This window comes from Triturus cristatus, chromosome 3_2 (assembly GCF_964204655.1).
Source record: "Triturus cristatus chromosome 3_2, aTriCri1.1, whole genome shotgun sequence".
Taxonomy (NCBI): domain Eukaryota; kingdom Metazoa; phylum Chordata; class Amphibia; order Caudata; family Salamandridae; genus Triturus; species Triturus cristatus.
The window spans coordinates 1,085,266,622-1,085,289,868 of NC_140584.1; the positions used below are offsets into that span (position 1 = coordinate 1,085,266,622).

Genomic DNA, 23,247 nt, shown 5'->3' on the forward strand with positions numbered 1-23,247 from the left:
GGACTTATGTCAGGAGGTTACTCCTGACGGCCACTGTAGGAAGCTCGAGGTGGAGGGCGTCGTCCGCTCTACGCAACACCACTGCGTAACTTGCACCCTCCTCTGTAGCCATAGTAGGAGGAGATAGCATGCCAAGGTCAGGAGAGGTATCAAGACCACTGTGTGAGAAAGTGGCTCTGTATATACTGTTCCCTAATAGGTACAGGGTGTACAGAGTCCACAGTGCCCCAGAGGCTGATAGAGGTCAAAGTTAGGTATGACCTTACTCTCAAAAGTGGTAGCTTGGTCGAGCAGTAAGGCAGTACCAGAGGACAGTGTAAAGCATTTATTGTACACACTCAGTCAGCAAATGGTTTCACACACTCAATAACTGAACTCTAGGCCAATGATTTGTATATATAAAATATATGCTTGTTTTATTTTTAGAACCACAAAGGGGGGTAAAAAATATACTTTCTCAGAATGAGAGGTTGAATATAAATACTTTTGTTTTAAGCAATAAATTTGTGTAAACAATCACAGTTGGTTGCAATAAACAATCCTATTTCCTAAACATAACAATGCATTGAGCTCAATGGTAAATTCAGGTTATTTGTAATAAATTACTTTTCAGATTACTTTTGGAATTCCAGGTCTGGCTCCTAGAACCAGCCTGGGGTCAGTATGCAGAATCAAGTGATGAAAGTCGACTTAATAACTGTAATGATTTTTAAATAATATTTAGCTATTTCAAAAGTTAGCACTTAGAAAATATTTCACAGAAAACATTCAATGGATCTCTATGGCAAGAAATTCAAATTGCAGGTAGAGTACTTTATCGTTACTTTAGTAATCCAGGACTGGGTGCCTAGACCCAGGACTGGGGTCCTTATCAAAAGCAGGTAAGTAATTTCGTTTGCAGAAATGGTACGATTTTAAAAGAATATTTCAAATTTGCAAAAGTAGACACTTAGAAGAAATTTCACAGAAAAGCAGACAATGGTTTCCTATGGGAGAAAAATGAGTTAGAGGTAAGTATAGTTGGGAACACTTTTCAGAGTCAGGGCTGGGCACCAAGATCCAGCACTGGGAGCTCACCTAGGAGCAGGTGAGTAAATTCGTTTTTGTCACTTGGCTGATTTTTGGTGAATTTTTGCAGTTTTGAAAAGTTCACACTTAGAAGATTTTTGAAGAAAAAGCCAGTCAATGTTACCCTATGAGGAAAATGAAGTTAGCGGTTTAAGGGTAAGTACTCGACTGGTAGTGTTGAAATTCCGGGCATGGACTCAGGGGTCCCCCAGTGTCAGGTAGGTACAGTTGGTTCACCCTCAGCGGTTTCAGGACGGCCGGGTGCAGAGAGAGTTGGGCCCAATGTTATCCTATGAGGGATAGGGGGGCCTTGGTTGGTGGCTGCTGTCTGGCAAGCCACGCGGCTGTGGGAGCTGGGCTCCTGGTCACTTACTCAGGGCAAGTGGGGAAGTAGGTTAGTGTAGAGAGGGCACTGCCAGGGCCACTCGGGCGGCTGGGTGCAGGGTGCTTTTGAGCCTTAGGGCGCTCAATGGAAATCAATGGGAATGTTCCGGTTTGGAAAGAGGCTGCAGGCTCGGGGACTAGGATGTTTCAGGTGCCACCACCACTTCGAGAGGTAAGTTGGGTAGTTGTAGGTTAGGTGGGTACCCCGGGATTGGGCACAGGGGGTCGCAGGGCGCCGGGTGCAGGGGTGCCTTTTGACGTCGGGAATCTTACCCTCTGGTTGATCGCGGCTGGGGTGGCACTTGGTTCTGAGGCTGCAGGCTTCTTCCGGGATGTCGAGGGGGGTCCTTGGGTGCCGGACTCTGGGTCACAGTCGCCGTGGGGTCGTCCTCTGGGTCTTTGTCCACTCCGGCACTGGCCAGGCTTGGCTGGTGCAGAGTGTGTTGGGTCCGCGGTCCCGGGCTGGTGCCAGGGATAGCAAATAGGTTTCTTGAGTAGAGCCTCTACTCGTGGGAGTCCCAGGGGCTTAGAGCTAAAAGGTAGCCAGGTCCTCCGGGGTTGGTGAGGTTGCTGGCCACGAGGGATGCCGCGCTGGTGCAGGTTCGAGAGTCGACAGGCCGGTAGGGCTGGGGCCAAAGCAGTTGGTGTCTTCTTCTCTTTTTAGCAGCTGCAGGGCAGGTCTTTGTTCTTCTTGCTCTTCTTGTCGTTTTCTATCTGGAATCTAAGGAAGGAAGGTTCAGGGTGCCCCTAAATACTAGATTTAGGGGCGTTACAGGTAGGTGAAGGCCAGGGACCAATGGGTCCTTGTCCTGGGGTGGGTACACCCCCTATCCTGCCTCTCTCCTGTGGGAGGGGGGCAGTAGCCTAATCCTGATAGGGTAGGGCCTCCCATCTTCAAGATGGCGAGAGCCCGGAGATGTGCTTCACCTCGCCTCCCCCACCTGAGGGGTGGGGTGGGGTGGGCAGGCTGGCACATCCCCTGTCCTTGTATGGGGTTTCCGGCCAAGCTTCCCGCCAGAGTGGGGGGTTGCAGTGGCCTGGGGAAACTCCAAATGGCGGCATGCCTTTGAAGCTTCCCTTTGCTCATCCTGGGGGAGGAGATTTCTCACCTCTCCCAGGATGTGCATTGTTGCAGGCCCGGGAGAGCAGGGGCTCTCCCACCCAGGGGTCCAGCAACGTGTCTGCTGTGTGGCAGCCTGGGCAGCCTCAGAGCAGACGTGGATTGTAAGTTAGCTGTAAGGGGGCATCTTCTAAGATGCCCTCTGGGGTGCTTAGTACATTAAATCCTACACTGGCATCAGTGTGGGTTCAATGTGCTGAGAAGTTTGATACCAAACTTCCCAGGCTTCAGTGTTGCCAATATGGTGCTGTGGAGCTCGTGTTTGACAAGCTCTCAGCACCATGTATTCTTAAATGACAGCACTGCACTTACAGTGCCCAGGAATGGACCCGGGTACTGTAGGGGCACAGGGCTCCTGCTCCTGTGCCCACACCATAGGCGTAATGCACCCAGCTAGAGGGGTGGCTGACATATGCCTTGGCAGTGTAGGTGATGGGCATGGTACACAGTGATGTGTGCCATGTCGACTCTGTTTTGTCCTGCACCCAGACACTCAGCCTGCAAGGGCGGTGTGTGTGTGTAAGGGTACAGGGCCTCTGAGGGTGGCACAATGAGTGCTGCAGCCCTTAGAGGCCTTCCCTGGTCACAAGGCCCTGGGTACCTAGGGTACCATTTACTAGGGGCTGACATGTGGCTAGGGTTTGCCAATTGGGAGTTTGTGTGGTTTAAGGAAGGAACATAGGCCCTGGGCACCTGATTGGCAGGAACCCAGGGTACACTCAATCGAAGTACATTCAGCAATTTAGCAAAAAGTGGGGGCATACCATGCAAGAAAGATGGCACTTTCTCACACAACCCCCCCCCCCCCAAACGAAAGGTGATGAGACTAACCTTGTCCTATGGAGTCTTCATTGTCTAAGTGGAAGAACCTGGAAAGTCCATCTGCATTGGCATGGGCAGTCCCTGGTCTGTGTTCCACTTCAAAGTCCATTCCCTGTAGGGAGATGGACCACCTCAGTAGTTTTGGATTTTCCCCTTTCATCTGCATTAGCCATCTGAGAGGTCTGTGGTCAGTTTGAACTAGGAAGTGAGTGCCAAACAAGTATGGCCTCAGCTTCTTCAGGGACCAAACCACAGCAAAGGCCTCCCTCTCAATGGCACTCCAACGCTGCTCTCTAGGGAGTAGTCTTCTGCTTATAAAAGCAACAGGTTGGTCTTGGCCTTCATCATTGGTCTGGGATAGGACCGCTCCTATCCCTAGCTCAGAGGCATCAGTCTGCACTATGAACTGCTTGGAATAATCTGGAGCTTTTAGAATTGGTGCTGAGCACATTGCTTCTTTTAGGGTGTCAAAAGCCTTTTGACAACTAACTGTCCAGTTAACTTTCTTGGGCATTTTCTTGGAGGTGAGTTCTGTGAGGGGGGTCACAATGGACCCATACCCCTTCATAAACCTCCTGTAGTACCCAGTCAAGCCAAGGAATGCCCTGACTTGGGTCTGGGTTGTTGGAGCTATCCAGTCCATGATGGCCTGGATTTTGGGTTGTAAGGGCTGTACCTGGCCTCCACCTACAAGGTGGCCCAAGTACACCACAGTGCCCTGCCCTATTTGGCATTTGGATGCCTTGATAGTGAGACCTGCACTTTGCAGAGCCTCTAAAACCTTCCCAAGGTGGATCAGGTGATCCTGCCAGGTGGAGCTAAAGACAGCAATATCATCAAGATAAGCTGCACTAAAGGACTCCAACCCAGCCAGGACATGGTTCACCAACCTCTGGAAGGTGGCAGGGGCATTCTTTAACCCAAAGGGCATCACAGTAAACTGATAATGCCCATCAGGGGTGGAGAATGCTGTCTTTTCTTTTGCTCCTGGGGCCATGCCAATCTGCCAGTACCCTGCAGTTAAGTCAAAGGTACTGAGAAATTTGGCAGCCCCCAATTTGTCTATCAGTTCATCTGCTCTTGGGATAGGGTGAGCATCTGTCTTGGTGACAGAGTTGAGCCCTCTATAGTCCACACAGAACCTCATCTCTCTCTTTTCACCCTGTTGATGAGGTTTGGGGACCAGAACCACTGGGCTAGCCCAGGGGCTCCCTGAAGGCTCAATGACCCCTAACTCCAGCATCTTGCTGACCTCAGCTTTGATGCTTTCCTTGACTTGATCTGACTGTCGATAGATTTTGTTCTTGACAGGTGCACTGTCACCAGTGTCCACATCATGGGTACACCAGCTTGTCAGACCAGGGGTCAGGGAAAAGAGGCTAGCATATTGTTGCAAGACTTGCTTGCAGTCAGTCTGCTGTTGGGCAGAGAGGGTGTCTGAGAAAATCACACCATCTACTGACCCATCTTTTGGGCTGTAGGATAGGAGGTCAGGGAGTGGCTCACTCTCTGCTTCCTGTTCTTCATCAGTCACCATCAGCATGGTGATGTCAGCCCTATCATTGTAGAGTTTAAGGCGGTTCACATGGATGACCCTTTTGGGTGTCCTGCTAGTGCCCAGGTCAACTAGATAGGTGACCTCACTCTTTCTCTCTAGGATAGGGTAAGGGCCACTCCATTTGTCTTGGAGAGCCCTTGGTGCCACTGGCTCCAAAACCCACACCTGTTGCCCTGGTTGAAATTCAACCAGTGCAGCTTTTTGGTCATACCAGTGCTTCTGGAGCTCCTGGCTGGCCTCAAGGTTCTTGGATGCCTTTTCCATATACTCAGCCATTCTGGACCTTAGGCCAAGCACATAGTCCACTATGTCCTGTTTGGGTTCCTGAAGAGGCCTCTCCCCGCCCTCTTTTACAAGACATAGTGGTCCCCTTACAGGATGACCAAACAGAAGTTCAAAGGGTGAGAAACCTACTCCCTTCTGTGGCACTTACCATGCTTACTTTTCGTTTACAGGGAACAGGACATCCCACCTCCTTTTGAGTTTCTCAGGGAGTCCCATGATCATACCTTTCAATGTCTTGTTGAATCTCTCAACAAGGCCATTGGTTTGTGGGTGGTAGGGTGTAGTAAACTTGTACTGCACTCCACACTCTTTCCACATGTGTGTTAGGTAAGCAGACATGAAGTTGGAACCTCTGTCTGAAACCACCTCCTTAGGAAAACCCACCCTGGTGAAGACACCCAGGAGGGCCTTGGCTACTGCAGGAGCTGTAGTAGTCCTAAGTGGGATTGCTTCAGGGTACCTAGTAGCATGATCCACTACTACTAGAATGAATTTGTTCCCTGAGGCTGTGGGAGGTTCAAGTGGACCCACAATGTCCACACCTACCCTTTCAAAGGGGACCCCCACCACTGGTAGTGGAATGAGGGGGGCCTTTGGGTGGCCACCTGTCTTGCCACTGGCCTGACAGGTAACACAGGATCTGACAAACCCCTTCACCTTTTGGTGCATCTGGGGCCAGTAAAAGTGACTCACTAACCTTTCCCAAGTTTTGGATTGCCCCAGATGTCCAGCTAGGGGGATGTCATGAGCCAAAGTTAGGAGGAACTCCCTGTACTTCTGTGGCACTACCACCCTCCTGGTGGCTCCAGGAGTGGGGTCTCTTGCCTCAGCATACAGTAATCCCTCTTCCCAATAAGCTCTGTGGGTACCACTGACATCTCCCCTGGCTTCTGAAGCAGCTTGTTGTCTCAGGCTTTCAAGAGTGGGACAGTCTCGCTGGCCCTGGCACAGCTCTTCCCTAGAGGGTCCCCCTGGGCCCAAGAGTTCAACCTGGTAAGGGTCAAGCTCCATGGACTCAGTTCCCTCAGGGGTATCCACATCCTCTCCAGGGGGAGAGGGGTTCTGAGTGTTTGGCTGTACAGAAGCTGGTCCCCCAGTCTCCTTGCCCTTCCTCTTGGTTGGTTGGGCCATTATTCCAGGCTCCAAACCTACTTTTTCACCCTTCCTCTTGCTCTGTGCTCTGGTTTGCACACACACCAATTCAGGGATGCCCAGCATGGCTGCATGGGCCTTTAACTCAACTTCAGCCCAGGCTGAGGTTTCCAGATCATTTCCAAGCAGGCATGCAGCTGGCAACTTTGGAGAGACCACTACCTGTTTCAGGCCAGTAACCCCCCCCAGCCTAATGTTACCATGGCCATGGGATGACTAGTGGTGACACTGTCAGCGTTGGTGACTGGGTAAGACTTCCCAATCAAGTATTGCTCAGGGGAAACCAGTGTGTCTTTCACCATAGTGACACTGGCACCTGTATCCCTCAGAGCTTCTACCCTAGTTCCATTTACCCAGGGGTACTGTAAGTATTTCTTTAAGTTGGGGGGCCACACAGCCACAGTGGCAAACTCCACTTCTCCCAAGGAGAATAAACTTGCTTCAGTGTGTTCCCAGATTTGCTCAGGGTTCACCTCTGATCCCATTTGTATACTTGCTGCCCCAGGAGTGGCTGTACTGGGTGCCTTAGGGGCTTTGTTTTGGGGGCAAGATACAGTTAGTATGCCTGCCTCTTACAGGTATTACACCAGGCCTTTAAGGGATCAAAGTTCTTCCCCCTATATGGTTGGGGCACATAGGGAGTAGTTTGGGTCCCACCCACCTGAACAGGTTTTTGGGGCCCTTTGGAAGACTCAGACTTTTTATCTTGGGGATTCTCACCACCTTTCCCCAGGGGAGGTTTTGTGACCACCTTCTTTTGGTCACCCCCAGTGGTTGTCTTGGTCACCCTAGTCTTGACCCAGTGGTCTGCCTTCTTTCCCAATTCTTGGGGAGAAATTAGACCTAGGTCTACCAAATGCTGATGCAACTTTTCATTTGTGCAGTTACTCAAAATATGTTCCTTCATGAATAAATTGTACAATCCAGTAAAATCCTGCACACCATGTCCAGCTAACCAACCATCCAGTGTCTTCACTGAGAAATCTACAAAATCAATCCAGGACTGGGTCTGGGTTTTGTGAGCCCCCCTGAATCTAATTCTATACTCCTCAGTGGTGAATCCAAATCCCTCAATCAGAGCTTTCTTCATGAGGTCATAGGATCCTGCTTCTGGCCCAGAGAGAGTCAGAAGCCTGTCCCTGCAGTTACCAGAGAACAGTTCCCACAGGAGTGCCCCCCAGAGAGGTTTCTTTACTTTCCTGATATCACAAGCCCTCTCAAAGGCTGTGAACCATTTGGTGATATCATCACCTTCCTCAAATTTAGGGACAATCCCTTTGGGGATTTTAAGGTCAGAAGTTTCCTCCCTATCCTTGTTTTTATTATTGCTGCCACCATTGATGGGTGCTAAACCCATCTCTCTCCTTTCCTTTTCTAGAGCCAGGAGCCTGGACTCTAGATCTATTCTTTTGGCCAGCCTCACAAGGCTGTCCTCTTCACTGGGGGGTCCCCCAGTGTTGTCTCTGGGACCAGAGCCACCTGTGTGGTCTCTAGGTGCCCAGATGCTATGTCTTGAGTTGGAGGGTATGGGTGCCATCTCCTCCCTAGGGAATAGTATGGGGAGGTTGCTGTCCTCCTCCCCTGATTCCCTTTCCTCATCTGACAGGCCATCACCATGTTCAGATGGGTGGTCTTTAGCATACTCAGCCAGGAGCTCCTGGAGCCCTTGTTTGGTTGGATGCTGACCCATTTGTAAATTTTTGAGTTTACATAAGGACCTCAATTCCTTGAAAGACAAGTGTAAGTAAGGTGTGAGGTCGAGCTCCTCCACCAGGTCCATGTTATTATTATCACTAATAGCTGGGTTTGTTTGAGACATTCTAACCTGACAGTTCTAACCCTGACTATAGTGACTTTTATTTTTCTAAAATTCTAATGGGACTTAAGCAAGGCCCTAGCAAGACTTTTAGTAATTTTGGAAAAACCAATCTGAATTCTAAAGGCAATTTTTAAGAGTTCTGTCGTGTGATCAGATGGTAACCAAGTAGTCCAACAAATGCAAGTTTGTATCCCACCGCTGATCCACCAATGTGAGAAAGTGGCTCTGTATATACTGTTCCCTAATAGGTACAGGGTGTGCAGAGTCCACAGTCCACAGTCCCCCAGAGGCTGATAGAGGTCAAAGTTAGGTATGACCTTACTCTCAAAAGTGGTAGCTTGGTCGAGCAGTAAGGCAGTACCAGAGGACAGTGTAAAGCATTTATTGTACACACTCAGTCAGCAAATGGTTTCACACACTCAATAACTGAACTCTAGGCCAATGATTTGTATATATAAAATATATGCTTGTTTTATTTTTAGAACCACAAAGGGGGGTAAAAAATATACTTTCTCAGAATGAGAGGTTGAATATAAATACTTTTGTTTTAAGCAATAAATTTGTGTAAACAATCACAGTTGGTTGCAATAAACAATCCTATTTCCTAAACATAACAATGCATTGAGCTCAATGGTAAATTCAGGTTATTTGTAATAAATTACTTTTCAGATTACTTTTGGAATTCCAGGTCTGGCTCCTAGAACCAGCCTGGGGTCAGTATGCAGAATCAAGTGATGAAAGTCGACTTAATAACTGTAATGATTTTTAAATAATATTTAGCTATTTCAAAAGTTAGCACTTAGAAAATATTTCACAGAAAACATTCAATGGATCTCTATGGCAAGAAATTCAAATTGCAGGTAGAGTACTTTATCGTTACTTTAGTAATCCAGGACTGGGTGCCTAGACCCAGGACTGGGGTCCTTATCAAAAGCAGGTAAGTAATTTCGTTTGCAGAAATGGTACGATTTTAAAAGAATATTTCAAATTTGCAAAAGTAGACACTTAGAAGAAATTTCACAGAAAAGCAGACAATGGTTTCCTATGGGAGAAAAATGAGTTAGAGGTAAGTATAGTTGTGAACACTTTTCAGAGTCAGGGCTGGGCACCAAGATCCAGCACTGGGAGCTCACCTAGGAGCAGGTGAGTAAATTCGTTTTTGTCACTTGGCTGATTTTTGGTGAATTTTTGCAGTTTTGAAAAGTTCACACTTAGAAGATTTTTGAAGAAAAAGCCAGTCAATGTTACCCTATGAGGAAAATGAAGTTAGCGGTTTAAGGGTAAGTACTCGACTGGTAGTGTTGAAATTCCGGGCATGGACTCAGGGGTCCCCCAGTGTCAGGTAGGTACAGTTGGTTCACCCTCAGCGGTTTCAGGACGGCCGGGTGCAGAGAGAGTTGGGCCCAATGTTATCCTATGAGGGATAGGGGGGCCTTGGTTGGTGGCTGCTGTCTGGCAAGCCACGCGGCTGTGGGAGCTGGGCTCCTGGTCACTTACTCAGGGCAAGTGGGGAAGTAGGTTAGTGTAGAGAGGGCACTGCCAGGGCCACTCGGGCGGCTGGGTGCAGGGTGCTTTTGAGCCTTAGGGCGCTCAATGGAAATCAATGGGAATGTTCCGGTTTGGAAAGAGGCTGCAGGCTCGGGGACTAGGATGTTTCAGGTGCCACCACCACTTCGAGCGGTAAGTTGGGTAGTTGTAGGTTAGGTGGGTACCCCGGGATTGGGCACAGGGGGTCGCAGGGCGCCGGGTGCAGGGGTGCCTTTTGACGTCGGGAATCTTACCCTCTGGTTGATCGCGGCTGGGGTGGCACTTGGTTCTGAGGCTGCAGGCTTCTTCCGGGATGTCGAGGGGGGTCCTTGGGTGCCGGACTCTGGGTCACAGTCGCCGTGGGGTCGTCCTCTGGGTCTTTGTCCACTCCGGCACTGGCCAGGCTTGGCTGGTGCAGAGTGTGTTGGGTCCGCGGTCCCGGGCTGGTGCCAGGGATAGCAAATAGGTTTCTTGAGTAGAGCCTCTACTCGTGGGAGTCCCAGGGGCTTAGAGCTAAAAGGTAGCCAGGTCCTCCGGGGTTGGTGAGGTTGCTGGCCACGAGGGATGCCGCGCTGGTGCAGGTTCGAGAGTCGACAGGCCGGTAGGGCTGGGGCCAAAGCAGTTGGTGTCTTCTTCTCTTTTTAGCAGCTGCAGGGCAGGTCTTTGTTCTTCTTGCTCTTCTTGTCGTTTTCTATCTGGAATCTAAGGAAGGAAGGTTCAGGGTGCCCCTAAATACTAGATTTAGGGGCGTTACAGGTAGGTGAAGGCCAGGGACCAATGGGTCCTTGTCCTGGGGTGGGTACACCCCCTATCCTGCCTCTCTCCTGTGGGAGGGGGGCAGTAGCCTAATCCTGATAGGGTAGGGCCTCCCATCTTCAAGATGGCGAGAGCCCGGAGATGTGCTTCACCTCGCCTCCCCCACCTGAGGGGTGGGGTGGGCAGGCTGGCACATCCCCTGTCCTTGTATGGGGTTTCCGGCCAAGCTTCCCGCCAGAGTGGGGGGTTGCAGTGGCCTGGGGAAACTCCAAATGGCGGCATGCCTTTGAAGCTTCCCTTTGCTCATCCTGGGGGAGGAGATTTCTCACCTCTCCCAGGATGTGCATTGTTGCAGGCCCGGGAGAGCAGGGGCTCTCCCACCCAGGGGTCCAGCAACGTGTCTGCTGTGTGGCAGCCTGGGCCGCCTCAGAGCAGACGTGGATTGTAAGTTAGCTGTAAGGGGGCATCTTCTAAGATGCCCTCTGGGGTGCTTAGTACATTAAATCCTACACTGGCATCAGTGTGGGTTCAATGTGCTGAGAAGTTTGATACCAAACTTCCCAGGCTTCAGTGTTGCCAATATGGTGCTGTGGAGCTCGTGTTTGACAAGCTCTCAGCACCATGTATTCTTAAATGACAGCACTGCACTTACAGTGCCCAGGAATGGACCCGGGTACTGTAGGGGCACAGGGCTCCTGCTCCTGTGCCCACACCATAGGCGTAATGCACCCAGCTAGAGGGGTGGCTGACATGCCTTGGCAGTGTAGGTGATGGGCATGGTACACAGTGATGTGTGCCATGTCGACTCTTTGTTTTGTCCTGCACCCAGACACTCAGCCTGCAAGGGCAGTGTGTGTGTGTAAGGGTACAGGGCCTCTGAGGGTGGCACAATGAGTGCTGCAGCCCTTAGAGGCCTTCCCTGGTCACAAGGCCCTGGGTACCTAGGGTACCATTTACTAGGGGCTGACATGTGGCTAGGGTTTGCCAATTGGGAGTTTGTGTGGTTTAAGGAAGGAACATAGGCCCTGGGCACCTGATTGGCAGGAACCCAGGGTACACTCAATCGAAGTACATTCAGCAATTTAGCAAAAAGTGGGGGCATACCATGCAAGAAAGATGGCACTTTCTCACACACTGGCATCCCCCAACTCCTCTGCCCAGTCTGGGTCAAACTCACATTGCGCTGTGAGAGGGTCCTCAGACCCCTCCCAGTTCTCCCCTTCCTTTGAAGGCTGATAAACCGGCCGAAAATAAGGAGGATGGACATAGGGATAGAAATCCCCCGTCGGCGTTGGCATAGCCGTAGAGCGACGCCGGTCCGGCGCCATATCCACACCCAGACTGAAACCGGGGGGGGACGTCGTCCGGTGGGCCAGGCGACGTCGGAGGTGGTGCCAGTGGGGTCGACGTCAGTGGAAGTGTCACAAGGTCAACCGGCATCGACCGGGATCCTAGCCCTGATCCATGGGGGTCCTGCGGCGCCAGAGCCGACAGCGATGCCAGAGTCGTAGCCGCAGGCAGTAAAGAGCTACGACCCCCAGTCGGGCCCGCGGGACCCGAAGGCACACCGGCGGGGCCCGACGGCCCAAAGAGGCAACCCATGGCTGACAGAAATTCCTGCAGCTGGGCCGGAGTTGCCGACGGACCCGGGAAGGGCGGTTAGGCCGGCGGCGACTGCGTAGGCTCTGCCAGAGCGGCGGAGGCGCCACCTGTGAGAAAGTGGCTCTGTATATACTGTTCCTTAATAGGTACAGGGTGTACACAGTCCACAGACCCCAAGGGTTTAACAGAGGTTAAAGTTAGATATAACGTTAATCTCCAAAGTGGTAGCTTGGTCGAGCAGTAAGGCAGTATCAGAGGACAGTGTAAAGCATTTGTTGTACATACTCAGTCAGCAAATGGTTCCACACACTCAATAACTGAACTCTAGGCCAATGGTTTATATATAAAAAAATGTATGCTTGTTTTATTTTAGAACCAACACTTGGAATTAAAATATACTTTCTCGACAGGAGATGTTTCATAAAAATACTTTTGTATATGCAATAGACTTTTTAGTAAACAGTTACAAGTAGTTGCAGTAGGCAACTCTATTTCTAAACACAACAATACATTGAGCTCAATGATAAATTCAAGTTATTTGCAACAGATTACTTTTGTAATTCCAGGACTGGATCCTAGATTCAGTCCTGGGTCAGTTCTCAGAATCAGTTGATAAAAGTCGACTTTGGTACTGTAATGATTTTTAACTAATATTTAGCTATTTTAAAAGTTGACACTTAGAAAATATTTCAGAGCAAACAATCAATGATTCCCTATGGAAGAAAATTCAGGTTATAGGTACAGTATGTTCTCGTTACTTTTGTAATCCAGTACTGGGTGCCTAGACTCAGTACTGGGACCTTTATCCAATACAGGTAAGTAATTACGTTTTCAGCTATTATACGATTTTTGAAGAATATTTAAAGATTGCAGAAATCAACACTTAGGAGAAATTTCACAGAAAAACAGTCAATGGTTTCCTATGGAAGAAAAATGAGTTAAAGGTAAGTATAGTTGTGGGTACTTTTCAGAGTCAGTGCTGGGCACCAAGATCCAGCACTGGGAGCTCACCTAAGAGCAGGTGAGTAAATTCGTTTTTGTCACTCGGCTGATTTTTGGTGAATATTTGAAGATTTGAAAAGTCCACACTTAGAAGACATTTCAGGAAAAAGCCAGTCAATGTTACCCTATGAGGAAAATAGAGTTTGCGGTTTAAGGGTAAGTACTCGACTGGCAGAGTTGAGGTTCTGGGCACAGACTCCGGGGTCTCTCAGGGTCAGGTAGGTACAGTTGGTTCACCCTCAGCGACTCTAGGGCGGCCGGGTGCAGAGAGAGTTAGGTCCAATGTTATCCTATGAGGGATAGGGGGGCCTTGTTTGGTGGCTGCTGTCTGGCAAGCCACGCGGCTGTGCGAGCTGGGCTCCTGGTCACTTACTCAGGGCAAGTGGGGAAGTAGGAAAGTGTAGAGTTTTCACTGCCAGGGCCACTCGGGCGGCTGGGTGCAGAGGGCGTTTGAGCCTTCGGGCGCTCAATGGATTTCAATGGGAAATCTCTGGTTTGGAAAAAGACTGCAGGCTCGGGGACGAGGACTCTTCAGGTGCCACCACCACTTCGAGAGGTAAGTTGGGTAGTTGGAGGATAGGTAGGTACCCCGGGATTGAACACAGAGGGCCGTGGGGCGCCGGGTGCAGGGGTGCCTTTTGGTGTCGGAAAATCTTACCCTCTGTTGATCGCGGTTGGGGTGGCACACTGTTCTGAGGCTGCAGGCTTCTTCAGGATTGTCGAGGGGGGTCCTTGGGTGCCGGACTCGGGGTCACAGTCGCCGTGGGGTCGTCCTCGTGGGTTTAGTTCACTCCGGCACCGGCCAGGCTTGGCTGGTGCAGAGTGGGCTGGGATCGCGGATCCGGGCTGCTGCCAGGGGAGAAAGGTAGGTTCTGAGTAGAGCCTCTACTCATGGGAGTCCCAGGGGATCAGAGTTCAAAGGTAGCCAGGTCCTCCGGGGTTTCTGAGGTTGCTGGCCACAAGAGATGCCAGGTTTGGGGCAGGAGCAGGTTCGAGGTCGACAGGCCGGTAGGGCCGGGGCCAAAGCAGTTGGTGTCTCCCTCTCCTTCGCAGCAGCAGGGCAGGTCTTCTTTTCTTCTCGCTCTTCTTATAATTTCAGAATCTGGAATCTGGGGAAGGAAGGTTCAGGGTGCCCCTAAATACTAGATTTAGGGGCGTTACAGGTAGGTGAAGGGCAAGGACCAATGGGTCCCCGTCCTGGGGTGGTTACACCCCCTATCCTGCCTCCCTCCTGTGGGAGGGGGGCAGTAGCCTAGTCCTGATAGGGTAGGGCTCCCCATCTTCAAGATGGCGAAAGCACGGAGATGTGCTTCACCTCGCCTCCCCCACCTGAGGGGTGGGGTTGGCAGGCTGGCACATCCCCTGTCCTTATTTGGGGTTTCCGGCCAAAGCTTCCCGCCAGAGTGGGGGTTGCAGGGGCCTGGGGAAGCTCACAGAGGCGGCATGCCTTTGAAGCTTCCCCCTGCCCATCCTGGGGGAGGAGATTTAGCACCTCGCCCAGGATGTGCATTGTTGCAGGACCAGGAGAGCAGGCGATCTCCTACCCAGGGGTCCAGCAACATGTCTGCTGGGTGGCAGCCTAGGCAGCCTCAGAGCAGACGTGGATTCGTAGGTTAGGTTTCAGGGGGCACCTCTAAGATGCCCTCTGGGGTGCTGGGTACATTAAATCCCACACTGGCATCAGTGTGGGTTTAATGTGCTGAGAAGTTTGATACCAAACGTCCCAGTCTTTAGTGTTGCCATTATGGTGCTGTGGAGCTCGTGTTTGACGAGCTCTCAGCACCATGTACTCTTAAATGGCAGCACTGCACTTACAGGGCTCAGGAATTGACCTGGGCACTGTAGGGGCACAGGGCTCCTGCTCCTGTGCCCACACCATTGGCATAAGGCACCCAGCTAGAGGGGTGACTGATGTATGCCATGGCAGTGTAGGTGATGGGCATCGCACACAGGGATGTGTGCCATGTCGACTTTGTTTTGGTTTTGCACCCAAACACTCAGGCTGCAAAGGCAGTGTGTGTGTGTAAGGGTACAGGGCCTCTAAGGGTGGCACAAGGTGTGCTGCAGCTCTTAGAGGTCTCCCTTGGTAACAAAGCCCTGGGTACTTAGGGTACCATTTACTAGGGCCTGACATGTGGCCAGGGTTTGCCAATTGGGGATTGGTTTGTTTTAGGGAAGGAACATAGGCCCTGGGCACCTGATTGGCAGGAGTCCAGGGCACACTCAGTCAAAGTACATTCAGCAATTCAGCAAAAAGTGGGGGCATACCATGCAAGAAAGATGGCACTTTCTCACACCACCCACACCCTCAGCCGCGTTGGGAGTCGGAGAGCGACGGCGCTTCTTCGACTTCTTTGAGTGCTTTGTCTTACCTGACCCCGAGTACGAAGACTTCGGTCCTGACGAATATTGGTGGCGGCTCCGCGACCGGCCCCTCGACCTCCCAAGGGACCGGGACCTTGAAGTCGGAGCACGACTCGGGGTCATGGTCGCGCTCCAGGCAGTAAAGACACACGTTGTGCGGGTCCGTCACCGACATCATTCGATGACAGTCCCCGCAGGTCTTGAAGCCAGGCATCCCTACTGCACCAGGAGTCGGTCGACTCGAAAAACAGAGACAAAAAGCCTTTAAAAAAAACTGATTCAAAAAGTGACTGGGGGTACCGCTCTCTCCAGATCTACGCTTGCTGGCGCGGAAAAAGAAAGAACTGACGTCAGCGCGCGAGGGCGGCGTCTAAGTAGCTGCCGTGACGTCATCTCGGCGACCACGACGCCAACGACGGACGCAGAGCTGCACGACGCCACCTTCCGACGCCTGAGGGGTAATTCTAAGGTAAGGAATCTATCACTAACGTTAGTCTTTCAGCTACATCTTTATGGAGTTCAGCGGGCTCTCAACAACATGCTACGAAGTTCTCTAGGGGGGGTCACTCTATAGGAGGTCCTATTTGGGACAAGAATGTGGGTACCTGATTTTGATTGTGTAGGCGCAGTGGCGGATGAAAAACCTTTTGACATCCATGGTCGTTTGGCAGTTTTACAGGATCGAAATGAATCCAGGACACAACAAAGTAACGTCCAACTGAAGCAGACCTCCACTGGGGAAGTCAAATCAGTCACAGCAAGAATTGTCTGATCAAAAAAGTCAGGGATCTGGTCCTAGAGAAAATAGCGGACAAGAAAGAATTTGGGCTGTACCAGTCCTAGCAATTGAAGGAACAGAAACTGTACCTCTACTGCCTCTTGCCTTGAAAAAGGAGAAAAGATTTGTCTCAACTGACCTAATCAAACCACACTATGTGGCCAATACTAAGAAGTACACCGCGTGGACTCCACAGTAGCAGACGCCCTCCTCTCGCTACAATTCAAGAAGTTCAAACGTAAAGACTCAGCACGTTCGAAGGGTCACCTATACGGAATGAAGGACTATGCAACAATGCCATGAAACTCGATCCTCTTGAACCTGAAGTTCAACTTCAAAATGGAACTCCAAATAACACACAAGGTGCTATTCGACCAAATACAGATGTCTACGTCAACATGCCTCGACAAGAACAAAGTATGATTTCACAAAACCTGTTGCAATTCCTACTATTGATCGAACTGCTTCTGGCTACTTCATAAACTTTGATTCATTTTCTTTGGATCCAAGTGAACTTGAAACTACTCCAGCCCAGGAAACACTCAAGCAGCAAGTTAAAGACTTTCTGAATTTTCTTAGAAAAACTTACCTGGTATCACCATGGGTAGAACTATGGGTAACTTCCGGGACTCTTTTCTTTCTTTTCTGGTTAAGCTTAGTGATAGTTTTTAACATGTCTTATTAGTGGACAATACTTTCGGCAAAGCTCTGCTGCCCAAAAGGTGAACTTAATTTTAAAACCACATCAATTAGCTCATCGAGAACAAAGAGACTTGTCATCATTGAACATTACAGTTCCTGTACTGGATGGTATAGTTTGGGACAAGGTTAATTTCGATATATTTGGCCCAACAGAAATTAAAAAAATTCCACATTTATTTAAAATATCATTAAGTGATATCATTACCTCAAGTACATTTTCCGATGATTGGGATTTTGAAACTGTTAATAACATGTTTAGTGATTTAGAAAAATCTGCCAAAAGGCAGTTCAAAAACATTTGCACAAAAGTTTCCATATTTTTCAGGGTTTAATATGTCTGACCCAGCCTCATACTATTATACGGTTGCACCAACATCAGCACAGCAAAATATGTTAAACACCAAACAGATTTACTCTGCATCCTTTATTGCCCAGTTGTCTGAACAAGGTTACGACTTATGGAAAGACACCATAAACTTAAAATCGGTCAGGGGTACTAAAGAATGATAAGTGCAGGGAACAGAAGCTTTATTTAGAGCATGCCTTATCCCTCAAAAAATCATGTTTTTGAACGAGATATTGCAACAGACGTCTTGCTTTGGACTAGCCAAGAACAAAGACTTGAAGACACCTCAGCTACCAACACCATCACTAACCGAGGGTTGTGAAACGTCACAAGAGGGGGTTACATTAGATGACATCATGCAATACAATAGATCAGACCCCGATTGGAAAAAATGGTTGATTTGGCCCACAGACACCAATAGCTGTCAATCTAGATTCTTGGTTAGAACCGAAGGGTTCAGTATCCATAGGCCAGTACCACACTATGTACAGAGAGGACATCCAGGGGTAGTGACATCCTACAGTGTTGGGAAGTTGTGCCTTGATTGGCTAAAAACCTCAATACTCACAGAGGTGAAACAGCACTTATCCTTACTCACACAAGAAATGGATCTTAGTTTTTTTTTTTATTAGGTCCCAGGAAGCCACGTCAGAAACGTTTCATATATGCTGGCATTTATGCTGCCTACAATGAAATTTGGAAAATATCCCAACAAAAGGCCACAGAGAGAATACGGGAAATAGACCGTATTAATTTAGAAAAATCTCTAGCAGTGGTAGACACTGACCTCCAGGATATATTCCTTAGGCAACATTGCATCTTCTGTGATAGACACACTAGAACAAGATTTGGCCATATTACAACACAGGCAATCTAAGTTACATTCTATTATGTTGTTGAGCTGGACGATGCAATCTTTGCGTGCAGGCTATGCGCCTTGGCGTTTTATCAACAGTACGTCTCTGTTGTCTGAATACAATCTAACAGATAGAAATGGCACAAAGGGGAGCAAAGTATACAATGCTGTGCATCGACAAACTGGATAGATTACCATTCACAGTGGCAGAATCGCCATCCACAGAATGGCTAATCCATAACCACATAGCTCTACCGGTCCCTACTTTTCAGTTTCAATATTGCCTTGAACAAAAGCAGGCAGGCAGATATGAAAAAATGGGTAAGGAATACATTAAGGAATCTTGGGAATTACCATACACATTTCGAAGCCAGAGTGGGGATCAAAAAGTGTTTCTAAGCGGTACGAACTGTCAGAACGTAAGTGGATAGCTCATATCTCAGGATATAATGCTGCACGGGCTTGTAATGGTTCAGTGGCAAACTTGTCCTGTCATCTGAGGGGTGCCCCAGCTGCCGTGATTACTTCAGCTTTCGAGCTACTTTGAAATGGAAGTTACGTGATGCTGAACATTCAAGGCTGCTGTGGAATGCTCCCGGGCATCGCATATCTGGTAACCATGAACTCCAGGGTTATTTGTTGTATGCAAGTATTGTTTCCAGCGACACATACAGTCAGGGATGCGCCGTTATGGCCTTCACTGAATGTTTCTTCAATACGGTTCAATACTCTAGGCAGAATGAAAGCCATGCTTTTTACAGAAGTCTGTGCCCTTAACCTCCGCTCAAGAAACTTTTGATCTCGAGATCGCAAGGTCTTCAGCTGGGATACAGGTGCTTATCCGTACAAACTGCCCTTTCCATTTAGTAGAAAAGGTAAATCGTACCTTTAACATGTCTGATACGACTGGCATTGTCCACCTATTTAAGACCATAGGTTCTGGACTTCTAAGCACCTTTCAGACGGTACTTGGAGTTATACCAAACTTCATACACTCCGTATTCGGAAGCATCTTTGGAGAACTTCTGCTGATCCTGTTTCTAATAGCAGGCATCCTGATAGTCTTCTATCTTCTACGCAATGGACATCCCAGTCACCAAGGAGATGGAAAAGGCGCTCATGGAGCGGAAATACAGTGACCGAATGGTACAATATCTAGGCATGCTTTGCCTGTGAGAACTAAGTGCATCTTGGTTCCTGTCATTTCGACCAATCTGGAAGGACTGCATCTTACCTGTCCTCCGATGCCTGTTTAGCGGAGAAGAATGCGTGTTAGACCTTTGTTTGACTCTCCCATCATGTGCGCAACCAGACGTGAATGCTCTACTGGACACGATAACGGCCCATGTTCTGCAATGTCCTTAGCGTATTCCAATGTTGATGGCGGCATTCCTTGAGCCACCGCAGGTTGTAACTCCACCTGTTGGTATGGACACCAGCACCTTCCCTGACACCCAGGCTTTGGACGGTGCACCGGCTGTGGAAAGCGTGGATCATCATCTGTGCTCAACTGACGTACTCTGCGAGGTGTTTCAGGGGTTGTCTACTGCAAGCAACAAAAATGTCGCATCTACCAGCCAGGACACAAACAACTGACTCATTTTGGCTCGTCGTGTGCTGGAAGAAATTCGCCCTTTTTTAATAACAAGCTCAATTTGGAACTCAGACAAAATTGACATTCCTTTTCATTTATTTGGGCATGAATGGCTTTCTAATACTTATGGTAATTCGGACTATAACGACAGACACTTTTTAGAGCTAGGGCATGCACATTTTTTTTTCTTCATACATTTTTTGTCTTTTTAGAAATTTTTAGATGTGTTTAAATATTTTTAACTAATGAAATGTTTTAACACTATAAGTGCGTACCAATGTCCAATTAGAATGGTAGTACACTTATAGGTTACCTATATCGTCCAGTCGGAAGAGGAGCGTGTGTTATATTCCATATAGGTACCTTATATAGGCGCAGGTAAGGCTGCAAACTTTCACCTATATCCTTCCCTAGATTACATACATAACGGTTCATAGGGACTGACCTTTTACCTAGATATACGACACTGCATTCAGAACGCAGGTTTTTCCCTAGCTCGAAACTCATACATTATGCATGAGGCTTCTTGGAAGCACAGTGGGACTCACAGCAGGACGAACATCTCCTGTATAATATCTATGTGTAAAGTTCAAGCCCGACGTCATCCTTTTAGGCCGACACAGCAAGGTAGGACCACTGGGGAGACCTGTGGGTATATATACATCATGTCTTGCTTAGACAGATGGAGGAGACCGTGACTTCCTGGCTGACACACTGACCAGAGACGCTGAGGTTCCTGCAGAAAGACGCTCCAGCTAGCAGTGGTCTAACATCCCTTGTGGGGTGTCCAACTCGAGACCAGGACGGTGTCCCATATTCTCTCCTTACTCAGGTAATAGGGTGGACTAGACCTTAGAGTGGCATAAAGCATAACACCTACACCAATGCCAGGTACATCTAGCTAGGGAGACATCGTAAGAGTACGCATTTTCTTATCATGTGTTTTATGTACTTATATATATTCATGATTACTGCACAATGGTAGAACTGCACCATCCCTTTAATTTGGTAGTACTGCTAATCATATATCTCTGCTACTGTCTAATGGTTGTTACAGCAAATCTATTCTACACTAGAATAATAACTGTTCAATAAATCTTTATTGAAATGCCTAGACTGTTTATTCTGTGTATCTCTGAGACAAAATAAGTGAGCACGAGTGACTGAACGAAAAGTAGTATATTGTTCCCACGATCCTGAGGGATCAGGGTTGTCATGTTCTGAGGTTGCCAGAAACTATTCTCTCCCCGATAAGAGGAGATTCTAGTGGCACTGTGAGCTAGCTAATGTAAACAGGTTAACATATCCGGGGGGGGTTATCGGAACCAGACTGCCACCAAAGTACGAGTTACTTACCTTTGGTAACGATGTATATGGTAGAGACGATTCTAGCCGCAGATTCCTTCACGTAGAATTATCCCCAGGTGTGAGACTGGATCCGGAAACTTTTGCCACAGCATCCCTGCTCGCCGGGGGCGGGGCGACATCACGCGCCCAGGCGTTGTCAGCATACGCGATGTCGGCGAGGTCACATTAGACCCGCTCCGGCGCGCCTACATCAGTTTTCTTCTGAGAACTTTTCCACACCACAACGCGGAATTACCAGATAAACTGTGGGAGCATGGGAACAGTGTGCGAAGAGCAGAAAAGTTGGAAAGAAACGGTGACTAGCAACACCACCAGGGAAGTGCCAACACCGCAGCCCCCAAGGGCAGGGAAAGAAGAAGAAGAACAAGCAGAAACCTGCGCAGCCACCCTGCCCTCACATAGACAACCACCCATCCCTGTGCCCCGAAGGGAAGAACAGGCATAAGTCATGGCACACGGAGGAAGCCCACCCACCTCATCCTGAGCAAGGAAGGGAACCAGTCCCAAGACAGACAGGGACAACAAACCACCAAGCCACCCCAACCTAGAGGGCAACCACCCACAAGGACAAGACATGGCCAGAGGACCCTCAAACCAGAGAACAGCAATGGAGGGGAGGGAGGACAAGGATAGAAGCAAACCCCCCCCCCAAACCTGGAGTAGCAAGAGCAGCAGGGCACCAGCACACTGAAACCCCATCCTCCAAAGAATCAAGGGAGGAAGGAACCGCCCCCAGCCGGAGCCACCCGTCAAGAACAAGGAAGGCACTCACAGGAGACACAGCCCCCACCAGGAGGCGAGTACCAAGGACCAACCCAAGGGTTCTCGCAGAATAGGGGAGGAAGGGAGAGCCGTGAAGGAATCTGCGGCTAGAATCGTCTCTACCAGATACATCGCTACCGAAGGTAAATAACTCGTACATCTGATAGAGACTACTAGCATCCGATTCCTTCACGTAGAATAGATACCCTAGCAATACCCCCGGGGAAAGAGGGTCTGCGAAAGGACCCCACCAGCCAATGCAGAGCACAGGGTCCCACAGGGGACCAGATCTGTGGACTAGGAAGAACCACGCCCCTGCCAGACCAAGGGAACCCCCTCAAGCAGAACCCCACCGACCCCCAAGGGGACGTACGAGGGAAAGAAGACTGAAGAGGCTCGCACACCCACAGCAGAGGAACCAAGGGCAAGGGCTGAGAGGCCAAAGCACCACACTCCCCCACAAGGAAGCACAGCTTCCGTCGAATGCCAAGACAGGAAGAAGAAGCCTAGAGAACACAAGGAAACTAGGGAGAAGAAGGCAAGCCCACTCCAGATGGAGAGCAGCCTCTCAGCCAGAACAATGCCGGCAGTCAAGGCCAGAAGCAAGAAGAACAGCTCGAGGCCCCAGGAAGACCAAGTAGGCAACGCCTAATAAGGGACATCCCAGACCGCAGAACAGAAGCAGGGAGAAAAGGAGAGGCCCAGACCACCACCACGAGTGGCCGCGCACACGACCTCAGGGAGCACAGCAACCTACAGAAACACCAAGGAGAACAGGTACCCGAAGGCAACCAGAACCCTCCAGCAGAGCATAAGCCATATGACAGCTACCATAGCCCCACATAGGGCACGTTAAGTCCCAATATAGGGGAACCCTCTTTGGAAGAACTTCCGCAGCAGAGGAAGAAACAAAAGAACCACAGGGGGGGGAAAAAAAACCTCCCCGCAACAGGCTTGACAGCAGCCCAAGCAAAGCAGAAGGCCAAGTCTGCGCAACAACTCCTGCAGAACTTACACACAACAGCAACAAGGGGCCGTCCAGCAGCCAACAATGCCAAAGTCCCAAGGAAGGACATAATCGGCCAGAAAAACATACTCCACAACCATAACCGCCGGCCTAAGAAGACCTAAATGCAACCCTAACTTAGAAGTCACTGAGGAGGGGGCGGAGTAGGAGGAGGACGGAGCCCTGCCAAGAGCCTCTGGATGGCAGAGTTGGCCGGGGCATGAAACAACAGACTGCCATCAAATGGGAGTTCAATGAGCCTCTCCCGAATACTTTAGGGGAAGGCACCGTCCCGAAGCCAAGCATGGCGACGGAGAGCGACTGAGGAAGCCATGGCCTAGCCCAGTGCCTCAGTGACGTCTAGAGCAGAACGGAG

The 23,247-nt window shown here is 49.5% G+C and overlaps 1 protein-coding gene across 3 annotated transcripts in view; it reads right to left on the minus strand.

Annotated features, from left to right (window-relative positions):
* Nucleotides 1-23,247, minus strand: part of CUX1 (cut like homeobox 1) — a 1,097,219-nt gene that overhangs the window by 471,699 nt on the left and 602,273 nt on the right. The gene's annotated exons all lie outside the window — the stretch shown is intronic.